Source organism: Hemibagrus wyckioides, linkage group LG22 (assembly GCF_019097595.1).
Source record: "Hemibagrus wyckioides isolate EC202008001 linkage group LG22, SWU_Hwy_1.0, whole genome shotgun sequence".
Classification (NCBI taxonomy): domain Eukaryota; kingdom Metazoa; phylum Chordata; class Actinopteri; order Siluriformes; family Bagridae; genus Hemibagrus; species Hemibagrus wyckioides.
Genome location: NC_080731.1, coordinates 12,307,517 through 12,333,447, shown reverse-complemented (window position 1 = coordinate 12,333,447; position 25,931 = coordinate 12,307,517). Strand labels below are relative to the sequence as shown.

The 25,931-nt window shown below is 38.5% G+C and overlaps 1 protein-coding gene across 1 annotated transcript in view; it reads right to left on the bottom strand.

Annotated features, from left to right (window-relative positions):
- LOC131343081 (uncharacterized) overlaps positions 1 to 3,657 on the bottom strand; it is a 67,031-nt gene extending 63,374 nt beyond the window's left edge. The window contains exon 1 of the mRNA XM_058374492.1: positions 3,626 to 3,657. The gene's annotated coding sequence lies outside the window, so the exon portion shown is untranslated. The remainder of the gene's footprint in view (positions 1 to 3,625) is intronic.
- Positions 3,658 to 25,931: the final 22,274 nt, after the last annotated feature.

Here is a 25,931-nt window from a genome sequence, read left to right as displayed (position 1 = left end):
CAGGGGGAATAATGAGCCAGGCAATGTTTGGGACCTCGGGTGTAGGAGCCCAGCGCTGATTGCGGCCTCAGACCTGCTAAACTGACAGATTGGGGTGACCGGACAGTGAACCGTACACTTGGCAAGGCTGAGCTGCCACCCGAGCCATGGGTTGGGCGAATCCCTTGTTTTGTGTCGCCTTTTTGTTTTCAGGCGAGAGGCGCGTTTCAGAAGGGGTGATGGGGGAAGGGTTCATCAGCGCATGTTAATGTTATTCTTCAGGCAGTTAGGGAAAAGTGAAAAGCAAAATCAATGAACAAGGACATGGTAAACTAGCGAAAGGGGCAGTCGCTTTTTAGGTGAAGCTTTCTAAATAATGCTGAAGAACATGTGATGGGAAGCAAATCTAAATGGACTGTGAGATTGCCTCAGCACTAGAGATTGCCTGGACGTTAGAGGGAAAAGAAGAAAAAAAAAACTTTACGAGTTGCTGTTTCAAAAATCTGTGGTTTGCGGGAGGATAAGTGGCGAGGAAAGAGAGTAGAGAAAGCAGCAGGGAACAATTTCATTTGCAGCTCGTTTTGATTCCACAGCTCATAAATGAAAATCAGATTTTGAGAAGAGATGCAAGTCTGGAGTTATTTGCAATTTGCTTAGGACGGTGCTGACTTCATTTTAAATGCCGAATCAACAGAAATCAGATTCAACTGTTAAAGAAGTTCTGTGTTAAATTGTGTCTTAATACAATTTTATGAGATAATACAAAAAGTAGCTGAATGGTACATGAAGTTAGTAAATAAATAAATAAGTAAATAAATAAATAGATTTTTTAGCTCATTAATCAGCTAGGTTTGGTAGATGGTAATGTTGCCATGTTAAAGTCATGACATACTAATAGACTTCAGTGTAAATATTGTAAAACGTCTGCTGCCTAATTTATTTCTACTTAACAACTAACTATGAGGACCCCAGACATCTGGACCTTGGTCTTTTTGCATAGTTTTATCTTTCACCTGTATCTTCTGCATCCAACTGTCAATATATAAATAGTGACATCCTAAAACTTTCACTGTTCACTTTATTAAGAATACCTGTAACACTGTCCACTCTTCTTTGTACTATTCTGTGTAAACTCTAGAGACTGCTGTATGTGAAAATCTTTGAAGATCAACAGATTCAAAGCAGCCCATCTGGCACCAACTGGCATCACCTTTTTTCCCCATTCTGGTGTTTGATGTGATCATTAACTAAAGCTTTTTCACTTGTATCTGCAAGATTTTATGCATTGTGCTGTTGCCACTGACTAGAATAACTGTATGAATTTGTAGTTGTACAAATACAGTTATACAAAATGTATTTGTAGCACCAGGGGCTTCTCTCTCTCTCTCTCTCTCTCTCTCTGGATGGATGGATGCCTCTACTGTTGTGTTTGGCTTAAGCTAAGTAACACATTTCATGTGTGCCGGGTACAGACAAAATGACCAGTGTACCACTCTGTCAGGTTTGCTAGACTGTAGATAAAGATGGTGTTCCTAATATAGCAGACAGTGATTGTAGCGTTAGCATTTGGATCCTGAGACCCAATCAGGAGTTACATTAATAGCACCTAACAGGGCAGCAGGACTATTTAACAGTGAGTGATTCTTAAAACTTGAACTGATGCCTCCTGCAGTTTGAGACCAAGAATCTGATCAGATTCCACCATGCTAAAGGATTGAGCAATTATTAAAAGGCTTGTAAAGGAATCAAAAAGAGAAAAGATAGGAGGTTTGTAGAGAGAGGATACACAGGTGCTTCAGGTGGTTTTTGCTAAAAAATGGGTATAAACAAATTAATTAAGGGCCCTTGATTAAGGGCTTTAACCCTAAACTACTCAGTTGTATAAATGATATAAATGTAAGTCGCTCTAGCTTGTAAAGACTTAACATTTAAGCATGTGATGTACACATATATTGTAATAATCTGTAATTAAGCATCATGTCATGCGTATATGCAAATCTGTTAATAAAGCTTGGAAAGATGTCATGAATAAGAGAACATTAAAGTGGCTGTAAATAATTTGTACTTAATTTCTTCCTGACTTTATGTCCTATTCTGTCATGGCTTTGTCAGAAAGAGGAGCTAAGAAACAGGAGAATTAAACTAGGAGGTTCAGCTACAGAAGAACCAAGTGGCACTGATGGAGCTTTCTGTTAGCTGGAAGGACGTCTGAGGAGTCTCATGTTGGTGTAAGGTTGCTGTTATGGGCCGGTGATGCCACCTGCTGGTAGCTGCTTTCCACTGGGGAAGACTTTTCTAACAGAGCTGAAACTGAGCTGGTAATCGGTCACAGTTCAGGGAGAATTAGTCAGGGTTTCCTCACATTTCACTCAGGACTGACAGCAGGGTTTTGTAGAACTGCTCACAGGGCACTTAGGGGTCAGTGAGATGGCAAAAAAAAAACAGATCTTTTTACAATAGACAATATCTACTATTACATATTGGTTTGCTGACAAACTGCTAATAGTGTCACATTTAACAATAAACCTTTGACTAAACTGTTGACAATTTTTGTCGACAAACTTCAATTAAGTCTGAAAAAGAGGAAAAGGTATCCTGTTATCTTTAACCATATCTTTAACCATTTTAAAGAGTCAGAACAATAGAAAAACATCAAATCAGCTGCTGTCAGAACTGGTCAGTTATTTATATATATATATATATATATATATATATATATATACAGCTCTGGAAAAAAAATAAGAGACCACCGCAAAATAATCAGTTTCTTATGTTTTGTTCTTACAGGTGCATATATTGGTGAGATAAACAGTTTTGTCTCATTTTTTTTTTGTGAACTGCTGACAATATTTCTCCTAAATCCAAAATATAACTATTGTTATTTAGAGTGTATATTTAAAGGAAATGACAACACATCAAAATAACCCAAGATCATGCAGTATTTGCAGAGATTTAATAAAACAAAATGCAAATCATTTGTAAACATATTGTGTTAATGCTTTGACTAAATAAATATTAAGAAATCAGTATTTGGTGGAATAACCCAGATTTGCATGTGTTTTGGCTCCATGCTCTCCACCAGTTTTTCACATTGCTGTTGGGGAACTTTATACCACTCTTTTTGCAAAAAAGTAAACAGCTCAGCTTTACTTGATGGTTTGGGACCATCCATCTTCCTCTTGATGACATTCCAGAGGTTTTCAATAGGGCTCAAATCTGGAGATTGGGCAGTGGTCTCTTTTTTTTCCAGAGCTGTATAATAATCAAATCTCACTCTCTCGCCCTTCCCAATATGGCGGACGTGTTGACGTACTCGAGTAGCTAGCGACAGCGGCTAATGCACCGGCTTCTGTTGTCTGTGGTCTGCATAAACTCTTTACACAAACAAACACAGTTTCATGTAGCTATTTCTCACAGACTAGGCCGCCTAGCGAGTTGTAACATTAATTTTTTTTTCAACTTACAGCTTTAAATATAATATATAGTTAAATATAACTTAGTTATCCAATAAATATCTTAAATGACATTTACTAGCGAAACATTTTAGCAGCAGGACTTCGTTATAAGCAGTGAGTGTTGCTCGCGCTATTTCCGGGGAGCAAACTGTATCAGTTTTGTGATTATCACATGAGTTTATAGAACTTACGTTAAAGTTGTGCGTCTTGTGTCGCTGATGCTTCTGGTTGCTACCCAAAAAATCCCCCAGCTGCAGCTTTCAAAATAAAAGCTTGGGGGTTTCTATAACTATCAAAACAATAGATTTTAATACCATTAATAGTGTCCTTAAATTAATTGGATCAAGCACTGTCTTTGTGAGAATAGTTTTCCATGTTTCTCTATCCCCAATATTATCTTTAAAAAACATGGTGGTCTTCATTTTTTACTTACCTGTGATTTCAAACTCCCTATTAAGTTATCTAAGTTTCACAAACAGGCTTTGGATGCGTGGAAATTGGTTTATAAACATAATTTCTCTCCCCATTCATGTGTTATTTGGGACAATCAATATATATTATTCAAGAACAAAGAAAAAAGTGTTCTTCGTAAGGCGTTGATGAAGTGGAAACAGGATTATCCTTCATTTATTTTTCAGAATCCGTGGTCAGACATGAATAAATATGTAATTCCTAATAAAGTCAAAGAAACTCATTTTAAAATAATGCATAGATATTATCCATGTAATGATTTTATTAGTAAGTTTAAAGAAATGTTCTCATCATTATGTTGATTTTGTAAAGAGGAGTCTCTCACTTATTTATCAGTTGTAGACTGACAACTCAACTGTTGAAAAGCATACTCAATGCCTCAGATGTATAAGTGGTCATTTATGTAAAATTGACTGTAATGTTGTATTTTTGTACGAATTTGTATTCCCCTATTATTATTCAAAATTATTAATAAAAAAAAACCAAAAAAAACAATATGGGGCGTGCTGAAACAGGAAAATAAACAGTGACACCTGGAAGTTGGTTGTTTTGCATCTAATGAAGTGTTTATTTATCTTATATTACACAGCAATTCATCTATTACTTGAATTTGTTATTAAATAAAAATAATCCTTTGTTTAATGTTATACTTGAAGGTATAGACCCTTTATAAAACTTATAAATCTCTCTCTCCTGAAAGTCCTGAAGACTTTCCATGTCTGAAAACATATTTACTTTCTTCACATATTTCATCGTTGGGGGTCAGAGCACAGAGTCAGCCACGATGCAGCACCCCTGGAGCAGCCTTGCTCAAGGGCCCAATGGTGGCAGCTTGGCAGCACTGGGGCCCAAACCCTGATCTTCCAGTCAACGACCCAGAGCCTTAACCATTTGAGCTACCACCACCCCCATTACTGTTTCATCTAGACATGTCATTTCATCTATAATTATAAGATTTGTAAGCCTATTTCTAGGCAATCTAACTCTGCTTTAGTTGTACATGCTTTCATTTAATTTACTTCACAAATATTTTGAAGCACAATTTTCTGCCAGTAGGATAACTTAAATTTAACAAAATTTACCAGTCCTTAAGGATCATTTATCTACACCAGTTATATCAGATCATACCTAATGTTATTTGGATTCTAATTAAAAACGTATCCCACATTTGAGATTTCCTCATCATGGCACCTGTTAGTGGGTGGGATATATTAGGCAGCAAGTGAACATTTTGTCCTCAAAGTTAATGTGTTAGAAGCTGGAAAAATGGACAAGTAAATCACGTGGATGGCCAGGTGTGTGTGCGTTGCTTACCAGGATGCACTATGGGAAGAAGGCAAGCCGGCGGAGGCCGTGTCATGTTTTGCTGGGAAACCTTGGGTCCTGCCATCCATGTGGATGTTACTTTGACACGTACCATCAACCTAAGCATTGTTGCAAACCATGTACACCCTCTTATGTAAACGGTATTCCCTGATGACTGTGACTTCTTTCAGCAGGATGATGCCATGCCACAAAGCAAAAATGGCTCAGGAATGGTTTGATGAGCACAACAACGAGTTTGAGGTGTTGACTTGGCCTCCAAATTCCCCAGATCTCAGTCCACTCAAGCATCTGTGGGATCTGCTGGACAAACAAGTCCAATCTATGGAGGCCCCACATCACAACTTACAGGATTTAAAGGATCTGCTGCTAACATCTTGGTGCCAGATACCACAGCACACCTTCAGGGATCTAGTGGAGTCCATGCCTCGACGGGTCAGGGCTTTGTTGGCAGCAAAAGGGGGACCAACACAATATTAGGCAGGTAGTCATAATGTTATGGCTGATTAGTATATGTCCCATGGTAAAAACTGGAGTAAGTCAAAAATTTGTATTTGAGAAAATCCATGTTAATATTTGTTGTGATGTCCTGTGAAATTTCAGCCCTATCAAAATCAGCACAAAAAATAGTTTGTTGTTAAGTAAGAAATATCACGTGATGTAAGGAATAACCCTCGACAGCTGGTGCGGTTATACGAAATGATACAGCTTATAAATATCAATGTGAAACATCATGCAGGAAACCGTGTACTATAAAGCGTGTACTATAAACACAGCCTTCGTCTTCTGGTTCATTTTCTCACTGCTGGCTCCTTTAACAGCTCAGTGTTTGGATTGTATTACACACAGTTTCTAGGTCACCTTGTACAAAAGTCTCTCCCAAGTAAATAAATGTAAATCTACACCACTGCTCATTTTAGGAGGAAAATAACATGGAAATATTGTCAATATATCAAAGACTGTCCTCTTGGTTTATTTCTGGGTCTCTGGTGTTCCTGTGGTTTTATATTTATGTATTCAGATCTTAGTTGTAGTGGGGCATAGTGAGATGTTTGCCTCACATGTTGGGTATGCAGTTTCCTCTGGATACCTCTGGGCTTCCTCTAGTCCAAAGACATGAGTAGTAAGCTGACTGGCATCTCTAAATTGTCTGTAGTGTGTGAATGGGTGTGCAACCATGTGTCCACCACCCATGTGTCCAGGGTGTCCCCCACCTTGTGCCCCTTGAGTCCCCTGGGATAGACTTGAGGCTCCCTGTGACTCCCTGTGAGGATCCGCAGGACAGAAAATGGATAGATGGATGTTAATTTTTGATGTTTTACTGTATTACTATTGCTAAGTTGTATGTATTTAATATTACACTGATCACGCATAACCTTATGACCAGCTGCCAAATATTGTGTTGGTCCCCTTTTTGCTGCCAAAACAGCCCTGACCCATCAAGGCATGGACTCCACTAGATCCCTAAAGTGTGCTGTGGTATCTGGCACCAAGATATTAGTCACAGATCCTTTAAGTCCTTAAAGTCCTCCATGAGCCCCCCTTCACAACGTGCAGGACTTTAAGGATACTTTTGATATATACTGCCCACTGCAGACCGGGAACACCCCACAAGAGCTGCAGTTTTGGAGATGCTGTGATCCAGTCGTCCAGCCATCACAATTTGGCCCTTGTCAAACTCGCTCAAATCATTACTCTTGCCCAGTTTTCCTGCTTCTAACACATCAAAATGTTCACTTGCTGCCTAATATATCCCACCCAATAACAAGTGCCATGATGAGGAGATAATCAGTGTTATTCACTTCATCTCTCACTGCTCATAAGTCTAAAAGTCTGAATCCAGCACTTTACACAGTTCAAACACATGCGGCTCTCCTTTTCATATGACACACATCAGAAATCATCCCAAATGCTAGCATGTGTGCTTCTACCACACACTGTTACATCTTGTTGCCTTTTAACATTTTACTGTAGTGATGCACCAAGATTTTTGGCCAGTGGCGAATTTCAACACTTTTCTGAGTACCAGGATTTTTTTTTTCACTTGTTAACCTGTGTGGTTACCTTTCAGGAATAAACTACAAGGTAAAAGACTGACACCATAACACAGCCATGAATTGTTCACAGTGTAAATGATGTCTTTTGGAGAATGAGCTCCACTGACTCTGTACTGTATTGTAGAGTGGGTGAGACGGATTGTCCATGATGGAGAGCAGTTTGCTCAGTGACCTCCTATTCCTCACTGACTCAAACACACTTAGTTTTTGTCCAATGATAGAGCCAGGCTTGCGAATTAGCTTGTTAATCCTGCTAGCATCCCTGTTGTTGATGCTACACCACTGCAGTAGTCAGAAAACTTCTGCAGGTGGCTTGATTCAGAGTTGTATTGAAAGTCTGAGGTGTATAGAGTAAACAAAAATGGAAACAGGACAGTCCCCTGAGATGCTCCTCTGTTACTGACAACTGTGTCAGACAGGGAGGCCCCCAATCGCATAAATCTGACAGGTAGTCAGTAATCCAGGAGATGGTGGATGAGCTGACACCCATTCAACACAGTTTCTCACTCAGCAGGAATGGTTGGATGGTGTTGAAGGCACTAGAAAAATTAAAAAACATGATCCTCACAGTACCACCACTGCCATCCAGGTAGGAGTGAGCATGCTGTAGCAGATAGATAACAGCATCATCGACATCCACATAGTAAGCAAACTGGAGTGGGTTTCACCTGTGGGACCAGGTGGGCTAAAACTATTCTCTCCAACACCTTCATGACATGTGACTTCAAAGCAACTGGTCTGTAATCTCTGAGGCCAGATGGGGTGGCTTTCTTACGTATTGGTACTAGACAAGATGTTTTCCATAGCACCAGTACCCTTTCTAGAATCAGACTTAAAAAACACATTCAGTTTGTTGGCTCTGTCAAAGCTGCCCCCATGCTGACGGTCCTTCATACTGAAGCCTGTGATCTGCTTCATGCCCATCCACACCTCTTTGATGTTGTTTTGCTGAAGTTTACTCTCCAGCTTCTACCGTCCATGATTTCTTTTTTAACCTCAAACTATTTCCCAGGTAAATAAGAAATTACTATAAAGGCACAATATATAGCAAAGACCATTTTAGTTTATTTTAGTTTTTTAAAAGGTTCATAGTAAAATGTGCGATGTAAGAAGCAATATAGTTAATTAACAAATTAAATAACTAACTAAGTAAGTAAATAAATACCAAATAAATAAATAAATAGAAAAAAGGGAGGAAAGTATTCCATAACATTTCTCATCAGGGCAGAATGAGTTTACGATTACGTTTCATCAATCTTTCTGCTAATAGAATGATAAATGCAATGATATTAGATTTTTTGTTTGACAAGTCTAGTTTATCATTTTTAACACCAAAGATACTGTATGTAAGATTGGCTCTGGATTGAGTGATCTTCCTATGATGTCTGACAGTGATTTAAAGATTAAATTCCAGTTGTTATAAATGACAGGGCATTTCCTAAACGTGTGTGCTAGTGTAACAGGTCCCAGGTGTGTAACAGGTCCCAACATCTGTAACAAACAATACAGCATGAGTCAGGTGACAGTGGTCTGTTTTCTTCCCTCGCTTCGGCCAGACTGAAGACGAGAGCTAGCTACAGACTTTTCATCTGTCAGTCTGTATTGCAGCCCAAATATGTACAGTATATTAGAGCCAAATACACTATACCAGGCTTTTATTCATTTACATGGACATTGAACGTGACCACACGTTATTGTGTGTCACACTACTGATGCTGCAGCTTGTCTCCAGCGATCACAGGATGAATGTGGAAACATCATAGAAAGCTTCAGTTTGGAAAGATGACGTCTGTGTAATATCTTCAACTGCAAAAGTCCATGTCTAGTACACACTGAGGAAGAATAAACTCGTTCTTGTGGACTAACTTGTTTCAATATCTTAAAATAGTTAAAAAACGAAGGATTTGTTAATGGAGTTGAGCCAGAGGTAGATATGCCTGAAAAAAATTAATCCTGCCCAAAAGGAGGGGGAGCTGTGTAATTTTCTATACAAGCCCAATCAGTCAGATCTCTCAGGAGCCCAAAGGAGAGAGGATTTATATACAATATACACTATCATTCCAAAATGCAGCCCAAATATGTACAGTATATTAGAGCCAAATCCACTATACCAGGCTCCTTCTATAATTGCGGGTACATTTCATATCAACCAAAAAGTGAATAAATCAGTATTGTTTTTTAATAAATAAACTAGATGTTTCTGTAATATATCCCCCTAATGTGTTAAAATCAATTATTGCCAAGATTAAGCGCTAGTGACTTTTAAAATATTGTATTGAAAATAAACATTTGATTCATTATTTTGTCAACTGTGTTATGGACAAATGTTGTGTCATATAAAACATGTTTAAAGTACTACACATTTGCTAACACGTTTATTTTAAAAAATTTTTAGTCCATTCTCCATTGGTTTTGACATTTTCTGTCTAACTGATCTGAAAATATGAATTTTTAACCTTGTAATGGGCATTCTGTGGGATGCTATCATGACTTCCCTCTCCAAAGATGTCCCCCCCCATCTTTTCTGTTACAGTTTAGCCAACAATTAAAAGATTTATGATACAAAAACCACACCTAACACAGTTGACAGACAAACTAACACAGTATCAGAAAGATTCTGCCATTTTTATCCACATAAAAATATCACCATATCAGGTGCTTGTTCATTCTCTTGTCATTTCGAGACTGGACTACTGCAACTCTCTGCTGGCAGATCTACCTCTGAGCTCAATTCAACCTCTGCAAATGATCCAAAATGCAGCTGTGTGATTTGTTTTCAACCTCTAAGTTCTCACACGCCACCACACTGCTATGCTCATTGCAGTGGTTCCCAGTAGCATATTTATAATTTAGCATGCAATTACGTCAAGTCAAGTCAAGTAGCTTTTATTGTCATTTCAACCACATACAGATGACACAGTACATAGTAGAATGAAACAACGCTTCTCATTGAAACATTGAATTGAAAGGTGTGTCCAAACTTTTGACTGGTAGTGTATATATAATGACATACTGTATCCAAGACTGTGATAAAAGGTAAAAAAATATCCAGTCCACAATCACATTTTATATTGAAAATATGTCATTTTGTGTGTGTTTTTTATTTAACCCCAAATCAGTGACATTACTTAGGGAAATGAAAATTAAAGAGTTTAAATCCTGGATATCTTAAAAAAATAAAAAATAAATAAATAAATTAGTAGATTTTTTTGATCAGGACTGAGGTTAATAAACAGATTTAAGTGAAGAAAATTGAGAAAAATATATGTATGTTTTCAAACAATCCACAAGTTAAGAGACAGAAACTGATGTTTTATCTCTAACACATACTGTGTGTGTGTGTGTGTGTGTGTGTGTGTATGTGTGTGTGTGTGTTTATATTTAGTAATTTGGTAACACTCTTTACACTTTATTATTCACCTCTAGCCTGAACTAAAGGAACTGAAAAAAACCTACATTCAGGAAAAAGTACCTTTTTAAAATGATTGCTTTCATTATGTATCTTTCACCTAGTAACATGAAGAGTGTAGGAAATCTTTTAAAGCACAAAGTGAACCTTAAGGAGCAGCATTTTCATTTTTACAGTTAAGCTTTAGAGGTAAACTGCATTAAAACTACACACTACAGCTACAGGAACATACAGTGTGGTACCTTTTTTCTATGGACTTTTCATCTGCCTCTTACACAGATTTTATTTAAAACTATCCAAAAAACATATGAGCTCAGGGTTATTCCTATTAAAAGGTCCTCAGAAGGATTTTTTATCAGAGTTTCTTGGGCACACTGACACAGTTAAAACTCAGAGTTTCTTCAAAAATGTACTGAAGTGTCTTGAGCCCAAAGGGAAAGGAAAGTCCACTTGAATTCCCTGACTTCCAAACACAAAGTGGACTGACAGTGAAATGATTTAGAAACAAGTTTCTGATGAATCTCTGAATTATAAATCAGTCGCATCAGACACCTGAGACACTACTGGTCTGTGAAAAATATATATCTGTGTACTCCATTTACACCAGACATAAATACAAGAACCATATTCTGCAGTGGCTACAGAGTGTGAACTTCTCTCACAATGAACCTGATACCTGATATTAGCTTTTTTTCCTTTATATATATATATATATATATATATATATAAATAAAGGATGTAAAAAAACTGTTACTTTCCAATAATGCTCTGAGTAGGGTAAAAGTACAAATCTTTAGTACAAGTAAAAAATGTTTTAAGCTGATTTGTAAGTTGTACCAAATTATATTAAATCTTTAACAGCACTGTCACACTGGATAACAGACACAACAACTGCAGTCCAAAATTAAACAAGTCCAAAATGTATTAAAAAATCCAACAGACAGATATGAAGAAGATAAAGCAGCTTTAGTATCCACTATCCCCTGGTGTGCAGGCACACTGGTCAGCCTCAGGGTCAGGAGTCAGGACGATGAGGGTGGAAGGAAAATAGTATAATTAATATCAGGAGGTTTATGAGGTTTTATTTCATTCAGAGTTAAATTAGACAGAATATGTTTGTAACAGGTCTTAGTGACGTGTGTTTTGAATAAGTGTGACACTCTCATAGGTTTAACCAGAACTGAGGAGACAAGAGGCAGATATCAGACATTTACATTTACGTTTCTGGCATTTAGCAGATGCCCTTATCCAGAGAGACTTACATTTTATCTTATTTTATACAACTGAGTAATTGAGGGTTAAGGGGCTTGTGGTGGATCTGGGATTGGAACTCACAACCTTCTGATTTTATTTAGCTTTCAGTGATTTCACCTCAGTACACAAACACACACACAAACACACACACACACACACACACACACACACTGTCTCTCTCTCTGACAGAATTTCACACAGTAACATGGCTGTTGTTTTAGAAAAATACTGATATGTAATACAGCAATACTCTATTTTTATTACTGTGGAATTATATGAGAAACAAATGAGAAATGTTTATGAAGTGTTAAAAGATAAAAAGACACTTGAGACACGTGTGAATTGAACCAAAAAATAATTTATTAACTATTTACAAGCAATGACAAATGGTACACTTATTACGGTCCGAGTACTTTTTGGTATTTGAAGTTTCTTTTTACAAACAGAAACAAAAAAACGAAAATGAAATCGTTTTTTAATTATGTGATGAAAATGTCAGACACCTAAAGAAAGTTCTATAGCATAGAAATGGAAAAACAGCTGCAATTTCTTTGTCTGAAGAAGAGATACTTGCGGTTTTAGACAAAGAAAATACAGCTGTTTGTCCGTTTCTAGGCTATAGAACTTTCTTTATTTAAAGTATAAATGAGGAAAGAAAATCAAGTCTAATTTTAAAAAGGTGTCTGACATTTTCATCACATCAAAAAACGATTTCATTTTCGTTTATTTTGTTTCTGTTTCATAAAAAGAAACTTCAAATACCAAAAAGTACACGGACCTATTACAGATATTAATATTTTATACACTATTTTAACATTTTATAACGCAACACTACATTTGTATAACTTAATATTAAAATCTAAATCTTAAAAATGTAATATTTACATATTTACATATTTACAACAATGCATGATTCTACAACAAAACAATTTCTATGTATTTATTAATATATATAAATATATATAACATATTATATATAAATATAGAAATAAACAACATTAATATTATAAAAATCCTATACATTTAACACAAACTAAATGCAAAATACAAAAGGAACAACAGATTCTCACCACTCCACATGTTTAAAAGGCTGAAATCTCTCTCTGAAAAAAAGACTAATGCTGAAATACTTACCACACATACTTACCACACATACTTACCACACATCATGGATATGAGGTGATGAACATGAGGTGATGACAAAGCTTTTAAACTTACAGCTCTCGCATGTAAATAGAAACCCAGTGAACGGGGAATCGGACGATTCTCCTGATGAAACCCAGCTACCCATCCTGATCCACATGCTGCCGTCTACTCGGAGGGCCTTCTTGATTACCATCCTCTTCGTCCCTCCTCCTCCTTATGCCCTGGCGTGGGACAGGAACATACAGCTGACCAGCCACAATGTGGTGGGGGTTAATCTGGACATTAGGCTGGGGCAGAGGAACTGTGAAACACTGTGGATCCCCTGAAGGTGATGACCTCCTCAATGGGGATGGTTGTGTTACTGGGGATGGACTCATCACAGAGGAAGGGTTTATGCAAGGGGATGGTCTCCTCCATACAGGAGAGAGGCCTCTCATAGGTGGGGATGCGCTCCCCACAGGTGGTGGGATCCATACAGGTGGTGGGACCCATACAGGAGAGAGGCCTCTCATAGGTGGGGATGGGCTCCCCACAGGTGGTGGGATCCATACAGGTGGTGGGACCCATACAGGAGAGAGGCCTCTCATAGGTGGGGATGGGCTCCCCACAGGTGGTGGGATCCATACAGGTGGTGGGTTCCATCGAGGAGAGAGGCTCCCCACAGGTGGTGGGATCCATACAGGAGAGAGGCCTCTCATAGGATGGGATTGGCTCCCCACAGGTGGTGGGATCCATACAGGAGAGAGGCCTCTCATAGGTGGGGATTGGCTCCCCACATGGGGTGGGATCCATACAGGTGAGAGGCCTCTCATAGGAGGGGATGGGCTCCCCACAGGTGGTGGGATCCATAGACGAGAGAGGCTCCCCACAGGTGGTGGGATCCATACAGGAGATAGGCCTCTCATAGGTGGGGATGGGCTCCTCACAGGTGGTGGGGTCCATGCAGGAGAGAGGCCTCTCATAGGTGGGGATGGGCTCCTCACAGGTGGTGGGGTCCATGCAGGAGAGAGGCCTCTCATAGGTGGGGATGGGCTTGTCACAGGTGGTGGGGTCCATACAGGAGAGAGGCCTCTCATAGGTGGGGATGGGCTCCTCACAGGTGGTGGGGTCCATGCAGGAGAGAGGCCTCTCATAGGTGGGGATGGGCTCCTCACAGGTGGTGGGGTCCATACAGAAAAGGGACCTCTTGTAGGTGGGGCTGGGCTCCCCACAGGTGGTGGGATCCATACAGGAGATTGGCTTCTCATAGGCCAGTTGTCATCGTCCTCATCCTCTGGAAACACAAACGTCTCCCTCTGTGTCCCTGTGTCAAAGAAGATGAACAGACAATGCAGCACATTTAAAAACATCTCATAAAAAGAAGCAGAAACCCTTTTTTAATAGCACTGTGTATGTTTTGTAAAGCAGGAAAACCTCCCTATCAAAACAAGACGTATTTACACAAGTTATATTACTGTAATCTTCCTATAACAGTGCAGAAAAACTCAGTATTTATATTCTGCATTTACAGGAGTTACTTACGCTATCACAGCTTCACTGTTACTCACACTGGTCACTTATCTCAGTGCTCAAAAGTATCTTCCCCAAAACAATGCAGATTAAACTACATTTCTATTACAGTGTGTTTCTTTATCAGTTCCTTACTCCAATGCTTCACATCCCCTTTGAGTCCATTTGTGTCTCGAAACAGCTTGATATTTTTGCCTAAGCTGCACTCTACATGAGCTCCATTTATTTCTATCGACTGGTTTTGTTCAGCTAGCTGCCTTTCCTCACAGCCCCTTCCTCTCTCCGCTTTAACAACTCGACAAACACGGACAATGAAAAATCGTTCAAATAATAAAATAGATCATGTTACTGTAAACATTTTAACTTGTTTTATTCACTATTTTAAAAAAAACTATGAACACTGAAAAACAATTACTTAGCTACATGCTAACTAGCCGTCTAGCTAATCTTTGCTAATACTCTTCGGCTTGTCTTAGTAAACTTCAATAAGCGTTAAATAAACATTCCAACTTTTATAAAAAGCTGATTTTAACATATCTGAAAACATTAACACTGTTTATTTCCTCCCTGCTCGTTTCACCGGAGTCTGCCGCTTTGTCCGCTAGCTTTAGCATAATGATCGTGTCCGTAAAGCGATTAGCCAAATATCGATTAGCCGAACAGATTTTCTCCAAATCATCTAACCAAATAAAACGATATTCCCGATTGCGGCTTTTTGTAATACCGCGGTGTTTAAAAGACTTTATACTTAAGAGAAAAAGAGAAAAGTCAGTAACTGACCGTTCCAGGGGTCGTCCAGTCCGCTCCATCCGGGCTCGGGCTCCATATCCTGGTGCTGCTGAAGCGCGGTTCCTCCTCTGAAGTTCATCATCACTGCTGTAGAGTCGGTGTAGAAGTCAGGTCCAGTAGCGGAGTAAGCAGAAATCTCAAACAGGCGTGTAGAAAAATCACAAAGCAAAGGATAATCCAAGTCTTGCGATCTTCACAACCACGACACCTTAGCGTTTAAAGAGAAACACAGTTTAAACACAAACATTACGTCAAGTGTTCTGCGTCACTGCCCAGTGCGCATGCGCAGTGATTCCCCTCACTCTAAAAAAAACATGGCCGTCTATCTCGAAATATCTGAGCTTTATTTCTTATTCAATATTATTCTATATAAAATCAGCAGATACTTTTTCACAGCACTGTATGCATATATATATATATATGCATAATTGTATATCTACATATTGTGTATATATATAACTGTATATATATAACTGTATATATATATATATATATATATATATATATATATATATATATATATATATATATATATATATATATATATATATATACAATGTAAAAATAAAGGTTCTTTTCACTTAAATGGTTCAGATCATCAGTTTTATTATACAAAGATAATTATGCGAGTAAACACAAAATGCAGTTTTTAAATTATGATATCATTTATTAAGGGTAAAAAACTGTCCAAACCTGCCTGGCCCTATGTGAAAAAGTAATTGCCCCCAAAACCTAATAACCTGTTGCCCCTTCGGCAGGAGCAACTGCAATCAAGCATAAGCAATAACTGGCAATGAGTCTTTCACATCACTCTGGAGGAAATTTGCTTCACTTTTCTTTGCAGAATTGTTTTAGATGGCTTTAATTCAGCCACATTGGAGGGTTTATAGCATGAACGGTCTGTTTAAAGTGATGCCACAGGATCGGATTTAAGTCTGGACTTTAACTAGGTAGCTAACTCCAAAACATTCATTTTTATTTTTTAGCCATTCAGTGGTGGACTTGCTGGTGTGTTTCGGATCACTGTCATTTTTCTAGCAGCATTCACTAGTGGATTTGCTGGTTGCTTTTATGCAAAATGACTTACTACGAATGAAGAGAATGAAGCAACTCAAAGCTATGCTGAACTCAGATCCAGCTGTCAGACATCAGAGAAGATGTAAGAATGTGAGAATAAAAGAGTTCATAGGACTTCAACAGTCCCACAAAAAAGGTAGTGATAATCTCCTTATAATTAAAAATGTTTTGTGTGTGTGTGTGTTTGTGTGTGTGTGTGTTTGTGTGTTTGCAGCTGTGCAGCTGTGCTGGTTTGTCTGTGATGTAGTAGGACCAATTAGACCCTACTGTATGTCTACATGCAGATATAAGCAAAGGTCTCTGCGTCACTCTCTCATGCATACACACTCTCTCACACTCTCACTCCTTACTCTGTGTCTTCTTGCCCTGGTTCAATACAGACAATCAACCCCACATTTAAAACACATGTTCGTATGTCTGTCACACAGCAGATAGACACTGATTATAAACTAATCCGTAGGTACAAACTCCAGTCCTGAAAGTCCAGCATCCAGCAATTTGGTGATTTTCCTGCTTTAACTCACATTTTAAACCCAGAAATGTAACTGATGCATTAAAGGAGGTGTGCTTGGATGCTGGCTCTGCTGGCCCACAGTGGATCACTAGAGTAAACACAGTTGTTCAGTTTCTCATCAGTTGATTAACAAGTTTCTCCCTAAATTCCTCTTGCCAAATGAATTTTTTATTGAATTAACTGATCATAACTGAGAGTGATACTGCTGAGCCTGGTATAAACTGATATCTACTGGTTTCCTTAGTCATGTTTAGCAATTAGTTGCATATCATACTGGTATATTTCAGTCTAGTTGTGTTTATACACTGTATTTCCAAAAGTTTTGGGACACCCCTCCAAATCATTAATTTCAGGTATTCTAATCACTTCCATGGCCACAGGTGTATAAAATCTCACAAATGCGCTTCTAGTGGAATGGTCAAACATTCCCATAAACACACTCCTAAACCTTGTGGAAAGCCTTCCCAGAAGAGTTGAAGCTGTTATAGCTGCAAAGGGTGGGCCAAATCCATATTAAAACCTACAGAGTAAGAATGGGATGTCATTAAAATTCATGTCCATGTAAAGGCAGATGTCCCAAAACTTTTGGCAATGTAGTGTATTTAACATGATCAGAACAAGACAGATGACCTTTAAAGTCTTTTCATGTTTCATCATAAAATTGACATAATAAAGCCTCCAAAAGTCAGAATGCACAAACCCTTGTGTAAATAAATCACACCAAAATATGAACAATAAGATCATAGAGGTCATCAGGGAGAAGTAGTTTGAAACAGAATTTCACCAGCTGATGGAGGGATCTGTAACCATACAGGGTGAACTGGAGACACAGTGGTGAGACATATTTTCCAACGAGGGATTTAGAAAGAACCTCGTCATCGTCAGACAGAATTTCACCTTCATCATCCTCCGTGGTATTACATCTATCTTCATTATAAAAACATACAAAATGTAAGTTTCCAGTGCCATTGAAAGCACAGCAAAAATAAAACAGTGTGACATTTGACTACTATTTTTTTGTCTGTCTGCTGCATAAACCTATCACAACCATTCTACTACAGGAAATAAATCAACTCATTAGACTTGGTTGTATACAAATGAGCTCAACAATCCAAACCCTAAATGAAATTTATTTTTCCTCTTCTGCATAAACCTTTTTTCTCCATTCCGCTCCTCCTCACTGTCCTCACTGTCAGATATGATTTGCCTAACATTCCAATTCTGCTCTTGCTTTCCATAGAACAACTTTATGTCCATTTTTCTGGCACAATATGTTAAAAGAAGTAAAATTCAATCAAAAAAAGAAAATAAATATTTTTATATTGTGCATAAATACTTGTGATGACATCAAAACAGCAAAAAACGTCCTTAAAAACTACCCCTTATCACACAACGTTGCCTTGAGGCAACAAAAAGAAAAACTTATTTTCTCAACATGCAAAGTACCAAAAAAACATTAAACCATGACGAAAATCTTCTTTATGGCTTCATGCATGCACATATATTTTTAATTTACAGTTAATGTCATTTTAAATTAGAATACCAAAGTAAATAATCTTACCTTCATCTCACACCATGTGCTCCTGCGACCATGTGTCAGAAAAGGAAGTCCCACCTTCAGATGATGCTGGATAGTGACCAGGGGCGTATCTAGGATTTGAAAACATCAGGGGCTGAGCCCAAAACATCAGGGGCTACTTAGGGAGAGGGGGTAAGCAAGAATAACATGTTTTGTAAGAGCATTATTATGTCATATTGTTTAATAATAAACACAAATGAACACAAAGAGTATGCAACTTTAGAAAATTTCATTCAATCTTTTTTCTGACTCCTCCCATCATTGGATTACTGGAAGATAAACTTATTTGGTTCTCATGGTGTCAAGCGTGTGTGGTGGCAACCAGGTGAAGAGTACAAAGACAAGTGTGTCTTGCCTACAGTCAAGCATGGTGGTGGGTGTGTCATGGTCTGGGCCTGCATGAGTGCTGCCGGCATTGGGGGGCTACAGTTCATTGAGGGAACCATGAATGCCAACATGTACTGTGACATACTGAAGCAGAGCATGATCCCCTCCCTTTGGATACTGGGCCGTAGGGCAGTATTCCAACATGATAATGACCCCAAACACACCACCAAGAAGACCACAGCTGAGGGTAAAGGTGATGGACTGGCCAAGCTTGTCTCCAGACCTAAACCCTATTGAGCATCTGTGGGGCATCCTCAAACGGAAGGTGGGGGAGCGTAAGGTCTCTAACATCCACCAGCTCTGTGATGTCATCATGGAGGAGTGGAAGAGGACTCCAGTGGCAACCTGTGAAGCTCTGGTGAACTCCATGCCCAAGAGGGTTAAGGCAGTGCTGGAAAATAATTGTGGCCACACAAAATATTAGGGGTGTACTCACTTTTGTTGCCAACGGTTTAGACATTAATGGCTGTGTGTTGAGTTATTTTGAGGGGACAGCAAATTTACACTGTTATACAGGCTGTACACTCACTACTTTACACTGTAGCAGAGGGTCATTTCTTCAGTGTTTTCACATGAAAATTTATAATAAAATATTTACAAAAATGTGAGGGGTGTACTCACTTTTGTGAGATACTATATATATATGTATATATATGTACACTACTCACAAAAAGTTAAGGATATTCGGCTTTCGGGTGAAATTTCAGGATGCACCTAAAATGCTCTATAACCTTTACAGGTGAACTTAATTTGACCTTCTCTACACTTTTGAATGCACATGTCCAACTGTTCAGTGTTTCAGTACTTTTTGCATAACTTGCTGTTCTCTAACAAGATGCTTAACGGCAAAATTCACAACTGGTGTTTGATCCATGAATCGACCAATAAATTTTCTGGTTCAATTAGAATTGGTATTTCAACAGTCCTCTTCATCATGCTGTTCACATTTTGACATCATGAGACCAAGACCACACCTAACAATTGATCAACAGTACCTACAAACAGGTTGTTCTCAGAGGGCAGTGGCCACTGAGCTTTAAGTGTCACAGAGTGTCATCAGCAGGTTGCGACAGAGATACAGAGAGTTTGGAAGAGTGACAGAAAGGCATAGATGTGGACATCCTTTGGCCACATCCCACGTTGATGACCACTTCATTGTGAACAGTGCCCTGCGGAACCGGATGATGAATGCCACTCAACTCCAGGAACATTTAAGAGAGGTGAGAGGCACCCAAGTGTCACATCAGACCATTCGAAACCGTTTACATCAGCGTGGTCTGCGTGCTAGACGACCTGCAAGGGTACCTGACCACACCACCAGGCACAGGTGTCATCGTCTTGCATGGGCCAGCTGGACGAGTGACCAGCGGGCCTCAGTGCTGTTCTCTGATGAAAGTCGATTCACGTTGAGCAGAAATGAAACCCATGGGATCAGCTGAGTCGCTGTGTAGAGGCTCGTAACCCTGCACCCCAGAACCTCAATGACCTGAGGGCCGCCCTTCAAGAAGAGTGGAATGCCATGCCTCACCTACAAAGTCGACTCGTGAACAGCATGAGACGTCGTTGTCAAGCTGTAATTGATGGTCAAAGGCACATGACAAATTATTGAGACATAGACATTTTTTGTTGTGGTATACCCACCACTGTTGTTGGCTTTTGTTTCAATAAATTGTTTGAGATGAGGAAATCACCACTGCATGCTTCTACTTAAATGTCCTACTTTCATGATATAATATCACTTTTTACATTTTCCATAAATTTCACCCAAAAGCCAAATATCCTTAACTTTTTGTGAGTAGTGTATATATATGTATATATATATATATGTACAGTATCTCACAAAAGTGAGATAAGAGCATTGTGTTTTCTTTTTTATTCTTTATTCTTTATTTTTTCTATTCTTTTAAACATTTTTATTGCTGTCCTGCTCAAGGGCTGTAAGCAGGGGCGATTCTAGGATTTTCATTTAAGGGGGTCTCAGCCCTCAATGAGGGTATAATAGTAAAAATAAATAAATAAATAAATAAATAAATAAATAAATAAAGGTTTGAATAACAGGGTATAGGTAAACTTATTGCAGCATTCCACTGTATTGCATAGATGTGTATAACATTTGAGTACTGAACAAGCCAAATACGAGTCTTCCTGATCTCACACACACACACACACACACACACTTGTCCTCTGATCCTCGCTACCGCGGTGAAGTTAGTTTGATATTCGGACATTAGACAGACGCTCGGAAGCGGTACTTTAGGGACCGTCGACAAATTTCTGTACGACTGAAATGTGGTACTTGTTACTTACCTGGCTACGTGCCCCAGTTATTCTAATTTCTTCTTAAATACACATATGGCATGCGGCATTGCAAACAGATTTTGTTTTTTTATGAATAAGAATTTAGTTAATAGATAGTGTTATGTATCATGTGAATTAATTTTTTATTATTAATTTATTTTTTACTACAAAAAATAAGGCCCTATTCCTTCAATAGGACCCTGTGATCCCAAACTAGTACCAAAATAATATAATTGGAAACCCCCACAAGATACACCTCTTTGTATCTTCTTTTATTTTTAGTTTAATTTTTATTTTTAAAAAAAACACTATTCCTTCAATAGCTGCTAGATCATGTGACCCTGTGACTCCAAACTAGTACTAAAATAATCTACTTGGAAACCTCCACAGGGTACACCTCTTGTTATCCAAAAATGTCTTCACTGATTTTTATTTAATTTTAATTTTTTTAAGTCACTATTTCTTCAATAGCTTCTAGGTCATGTGACTGTGTGACCCCAAACTAGTACTAAAATCTATCCATCTATCTGTCTTAATTATTATAAGATAGATAGATAGATAGATAGATAGATAGATAGATAGATAGATAGATAGATAGATAGATAGATAGATAGATATGCACAGTGTGTGGGAATGGAAACTTTGCAGCTTCAAACAGCCAGAAAAAAAATATGGAAATGCTGTTTGTGTGTTTAAGAAGAGCACTGGGTAATAACGTTAAAAAACTGTGTTTAATCGTGAGGAAAAAATGACTTGTTTATTTAAGTAAGAAATGAATTAAACAAATGAAGAAAATAAACAAATAATTAAAAATCAATGAAGACATATTTTGGGATAGCAAGTGGAGTACTTTGTAGGGATGACCAAGTGGATAATTTTGGGTACTAGTTTGGGGTCACAGGATCACATGACCTAGCAGCTATTGAAGGAATAGTTATTTTTTTTATTAAAAAGTAAATTAATAATTACAAATTATTTCACATGATACATAATTAATACTATCTATTAATTCAATTCTTATTTATAAATAAACAAAATCTGTTTGCAATGACGCATGGCATATGTATATTTAATAAGAAATTAGAATAACTGGGGCACGTAGCCAGGTAAGTAACAAGTACCACATTTCAGTCGTACAGAAATTTGTCGACGGTCCCTAAAGTACCGCTTCCGAGCGTCTGTCTAATGTCCGAATATCAAACTAACTTCACCGCGGTATCCCCGCTCTGCTAAAGCCTAAAGCCCCCCTAAAAATGGCCTAGCGACGCCCATGGTCCAGAAGCCCGACATGAAGCGGAGTTACTGTTAGCTTTCCTCTTATTCCTCTCAAACCACAGCGATTTATTCACTATTGTCAGTGTTCAGTAAAAAACTTTCATCAATTATCTTTAACACTTTAACATTTAATGTTGCAGAAACATGAGAGATCTTGTTATCACACTGTTACAGCAGCTGTGAACACACACACACACACACACACACACACCCTCTGCAGGGACATGAATAAATAGTGATTTGGTTAAATGTGTAAAATTGATTACAGGAGCTGTTGCTGATGTGGAGGAAGTGGAGGACGTCCAGGTATGTGTCAGTAATAAAGCACTACAGTTAAAACACTTCATACTACAATGAACATTGTATTAGCTGTTCATTTCTAACAGAGTGTGTGTGTTTATGAAGGTCACTGAGCCAATCTGCCAGCTCCCGTCCACTGAACTCCACCCTCAGACGTCAGCTGTCGTCCTGGTAATTTTATATTTCAGCCTTTTTTCAGCCTAGTTTTTACTCTAATGAAATTGTTCCATGTGTTTGTATGAAACTGCTTTGATGAGAGTCACACTGTAATCTTTGTGCTGTAGTTTTCACGCCACAGCCGTGCTGGTGAGCTGCACAGCGCCCGGCGTAACATCTGGTTCCTCACCTCCCACATCTACGGCTCCCAGATTCAGGTGTTTTATTAAAGTCAACGCAGCAGCAGAAACACAAATGTAGGCTCATGTTTGCATGTTGTATTCACTTGGTGTTGTGTTTCTGTCTCTAGTCGGTGGAAGTTGAGAGGTACTTCATCCGGCCGTGGTGGTTTACCGTCAGCGAGACCTCCTGTGTTCCTTTGGTAATAGCAGTCTTCGTTTCTTTTATAAAGCATTCATTATGAATAGATGAGCATTTGAGTGACATGCAGTTGTCGTGGTTGTTTTTAGCAGGGAGCCTCGAGCCTCGAAGGACTCTTTCACCACCGTACAGGTAAGAGCTGAATTGTTGCAGCACCACAAAGCTTTAGTAAGTACAGCGACTGACTTTCTCCTTTTTTCCTCATAAGCGAGTCTCTGGGAGCGCGAAAGAGCCGGCGTCCTGCTGTGGCGAGGAGACTGTCACCTATGTGCCGCACGAGGACGGCGAGGTAAATTCATTACACTGTCCACTACATTGTCCAGTTCACTTCTGGGATTTGTTCATGTGCACTGTCAATGTTTGTGTTTTATTCACAGCAAACCTGCTCTCACCTGCCTGTGGGTGTGGAGGATCAGGTGGACATGTCCCAACTGCAGGAAGAGGAAAGTTCCTTTACTCCTCACGCTGACTTGGACATTGAGTCAGATTTTGAGGTAATCCATTGTCACAGACTCGATTTGTATTTACATCAGTGGGATTCTGGATAACTGTACAGTGTGCTGTTTAATGATCTCATGCTGTTTTCTGTCTGCAGGAAAGTAACAATGAGGAGAGCGAGGTGCCCTTCATCAGGTAGGGTCGTCTTCACCTATTGACAGGACCTTTTCTATCAGCCTCTGGAGCTTTACAGAGATCCAGCAGCTTTAGACTCTGCAGTGCTGAGGATCGTGAAGCAGCGTGTACAGGAGATAATGAAGACCATAGAGAGAGTCTGAGTAACATTCACACCCCTCTAACACACACATACACACACCCCTCTATCCCATTTGTCTTAAAGAGTGATCAGGACACAAATCTATTATTTGCTATTGGATCCTCATCAGTAGATTAAACTCTGTATTTTTTCCATTGGTAACGTAGAACTGTTTTTATTCTCCATTTTGTTTAATCATAGATTACTATTAACTGATTCATAACCAACCAAAGTTTAATAAACTAATAAATGTCCTGGTCACACTTTAAACACTGTTCTTTCTCTTTCCATGTTACTCGAGCTCTCTGTAGGTAAGTAAATACTTATTTCAGTGTTTGTTGTTATTATGAACTGAATAATAACCTCTTTCAATTTTCTTCCTTCCTGAGCAGCTGTAGAGACATCGCTGGAGTTCACCTTTACATTTACCTTTTATTATACTTTTCATTTTTATTAGATATTTAACCTTTATTATATATTCATGTTCTACTAGATATTTAATCCTATCTATATTTTTAAGCTTTTATTAGATATTTAAGTTTTATTAGATAGTCATGAAGTTTATGTTTAATGTTGTATCTTTGTATTTTATCATTTTATGTAGATTTTAATAAAAATTTATTGCCTCACATTTGAGATTTCATGGTGATCATTCCCTCTTTTCAAATTCTTCTGTTCTATGTTGTTAAATATCGAATGTTCATCATGGCATAGAGGAGGACTGGGTGTGTTTTTATCTGATTAAATTAAATGTAAAAGATCCTCCTATAAAAGGTTTACACCTTGGTTTCTTTTTAAACTCGGACTAATTCCCAGGTAAATGACAAGTTGCTATATGGCCACAACATGTAGCAGAGAGTACTTTTATTTCTATTTTACAATTTGTAGATTTATGTGTAAAGTATTCCATACATAAATAATATTACTTGACTCTTATAATCTGCGTTTATAATCTAATTCTGCATTTGTGTTTTATATCAACATAACTGATTCATACAGAGGAGAGGCTCAGTGGCTTAGTGTTTAGCACATTTATCTCTGGGGTTGGTGATTCAGTTCTTGCCTCTGTCCTGTGTGTGTGTGTGTGTGTGTGTGTGTAGTTTTCCTCTTGGTATTCTGATTACCTCTCACAGTCCAATGACGTGCGGTAGGTTGATTGGCATCTCTAAATTGTCCAAAGTGTGTGAATGTGTATGTGAGTGTGTGACTGTTCCCTGTGTTGGGCTGGCACCCTGTTTAGGGTGTCCCCTTTTCCCCTTGGATAGGATCAGGTTCCCATTGACCCTGTGTAAGATAAACAGTTCAGAAAATGGATGGAAGGAAGATTCATACAAAGTAAAGAGTTTTATATAAACCAATCAGCCATAACATTATGAGCAGTGAGAGGTGAAGTGAATAATGGCTAGATGACTGGATCAGAGCATTTCCAAAACTGCAGGTCTTGTGAGGTGTTCCTGGTCTGCAGTGGTCAGTATCTATCAAAATGTGGATGTTACTTTGACATGTACCACCTACCTAAGCATTGTTGCAGACCATATATATATATATATATATATTTATATGTATGTATGTATACAGGTGAACTATTGTACAATGTTATTGCAAATGGTATGAATGATCTCCTGTAACGTTCTCTGTGACAAGAAATCTGAATGAGTCTTTTGGAGAATGAGCTCCGCTGACTCTGTACTGTATTGTAGAGTGGGTGAGACGGATTGTCCATGATGGAGAGCAGTTTGCTCAGTGACCTCCTAGCGATTTATAACCACGGTGGTGCCATCTTGTGGTGGCAGTCTGTATTGCAGCCCAAATATGTAC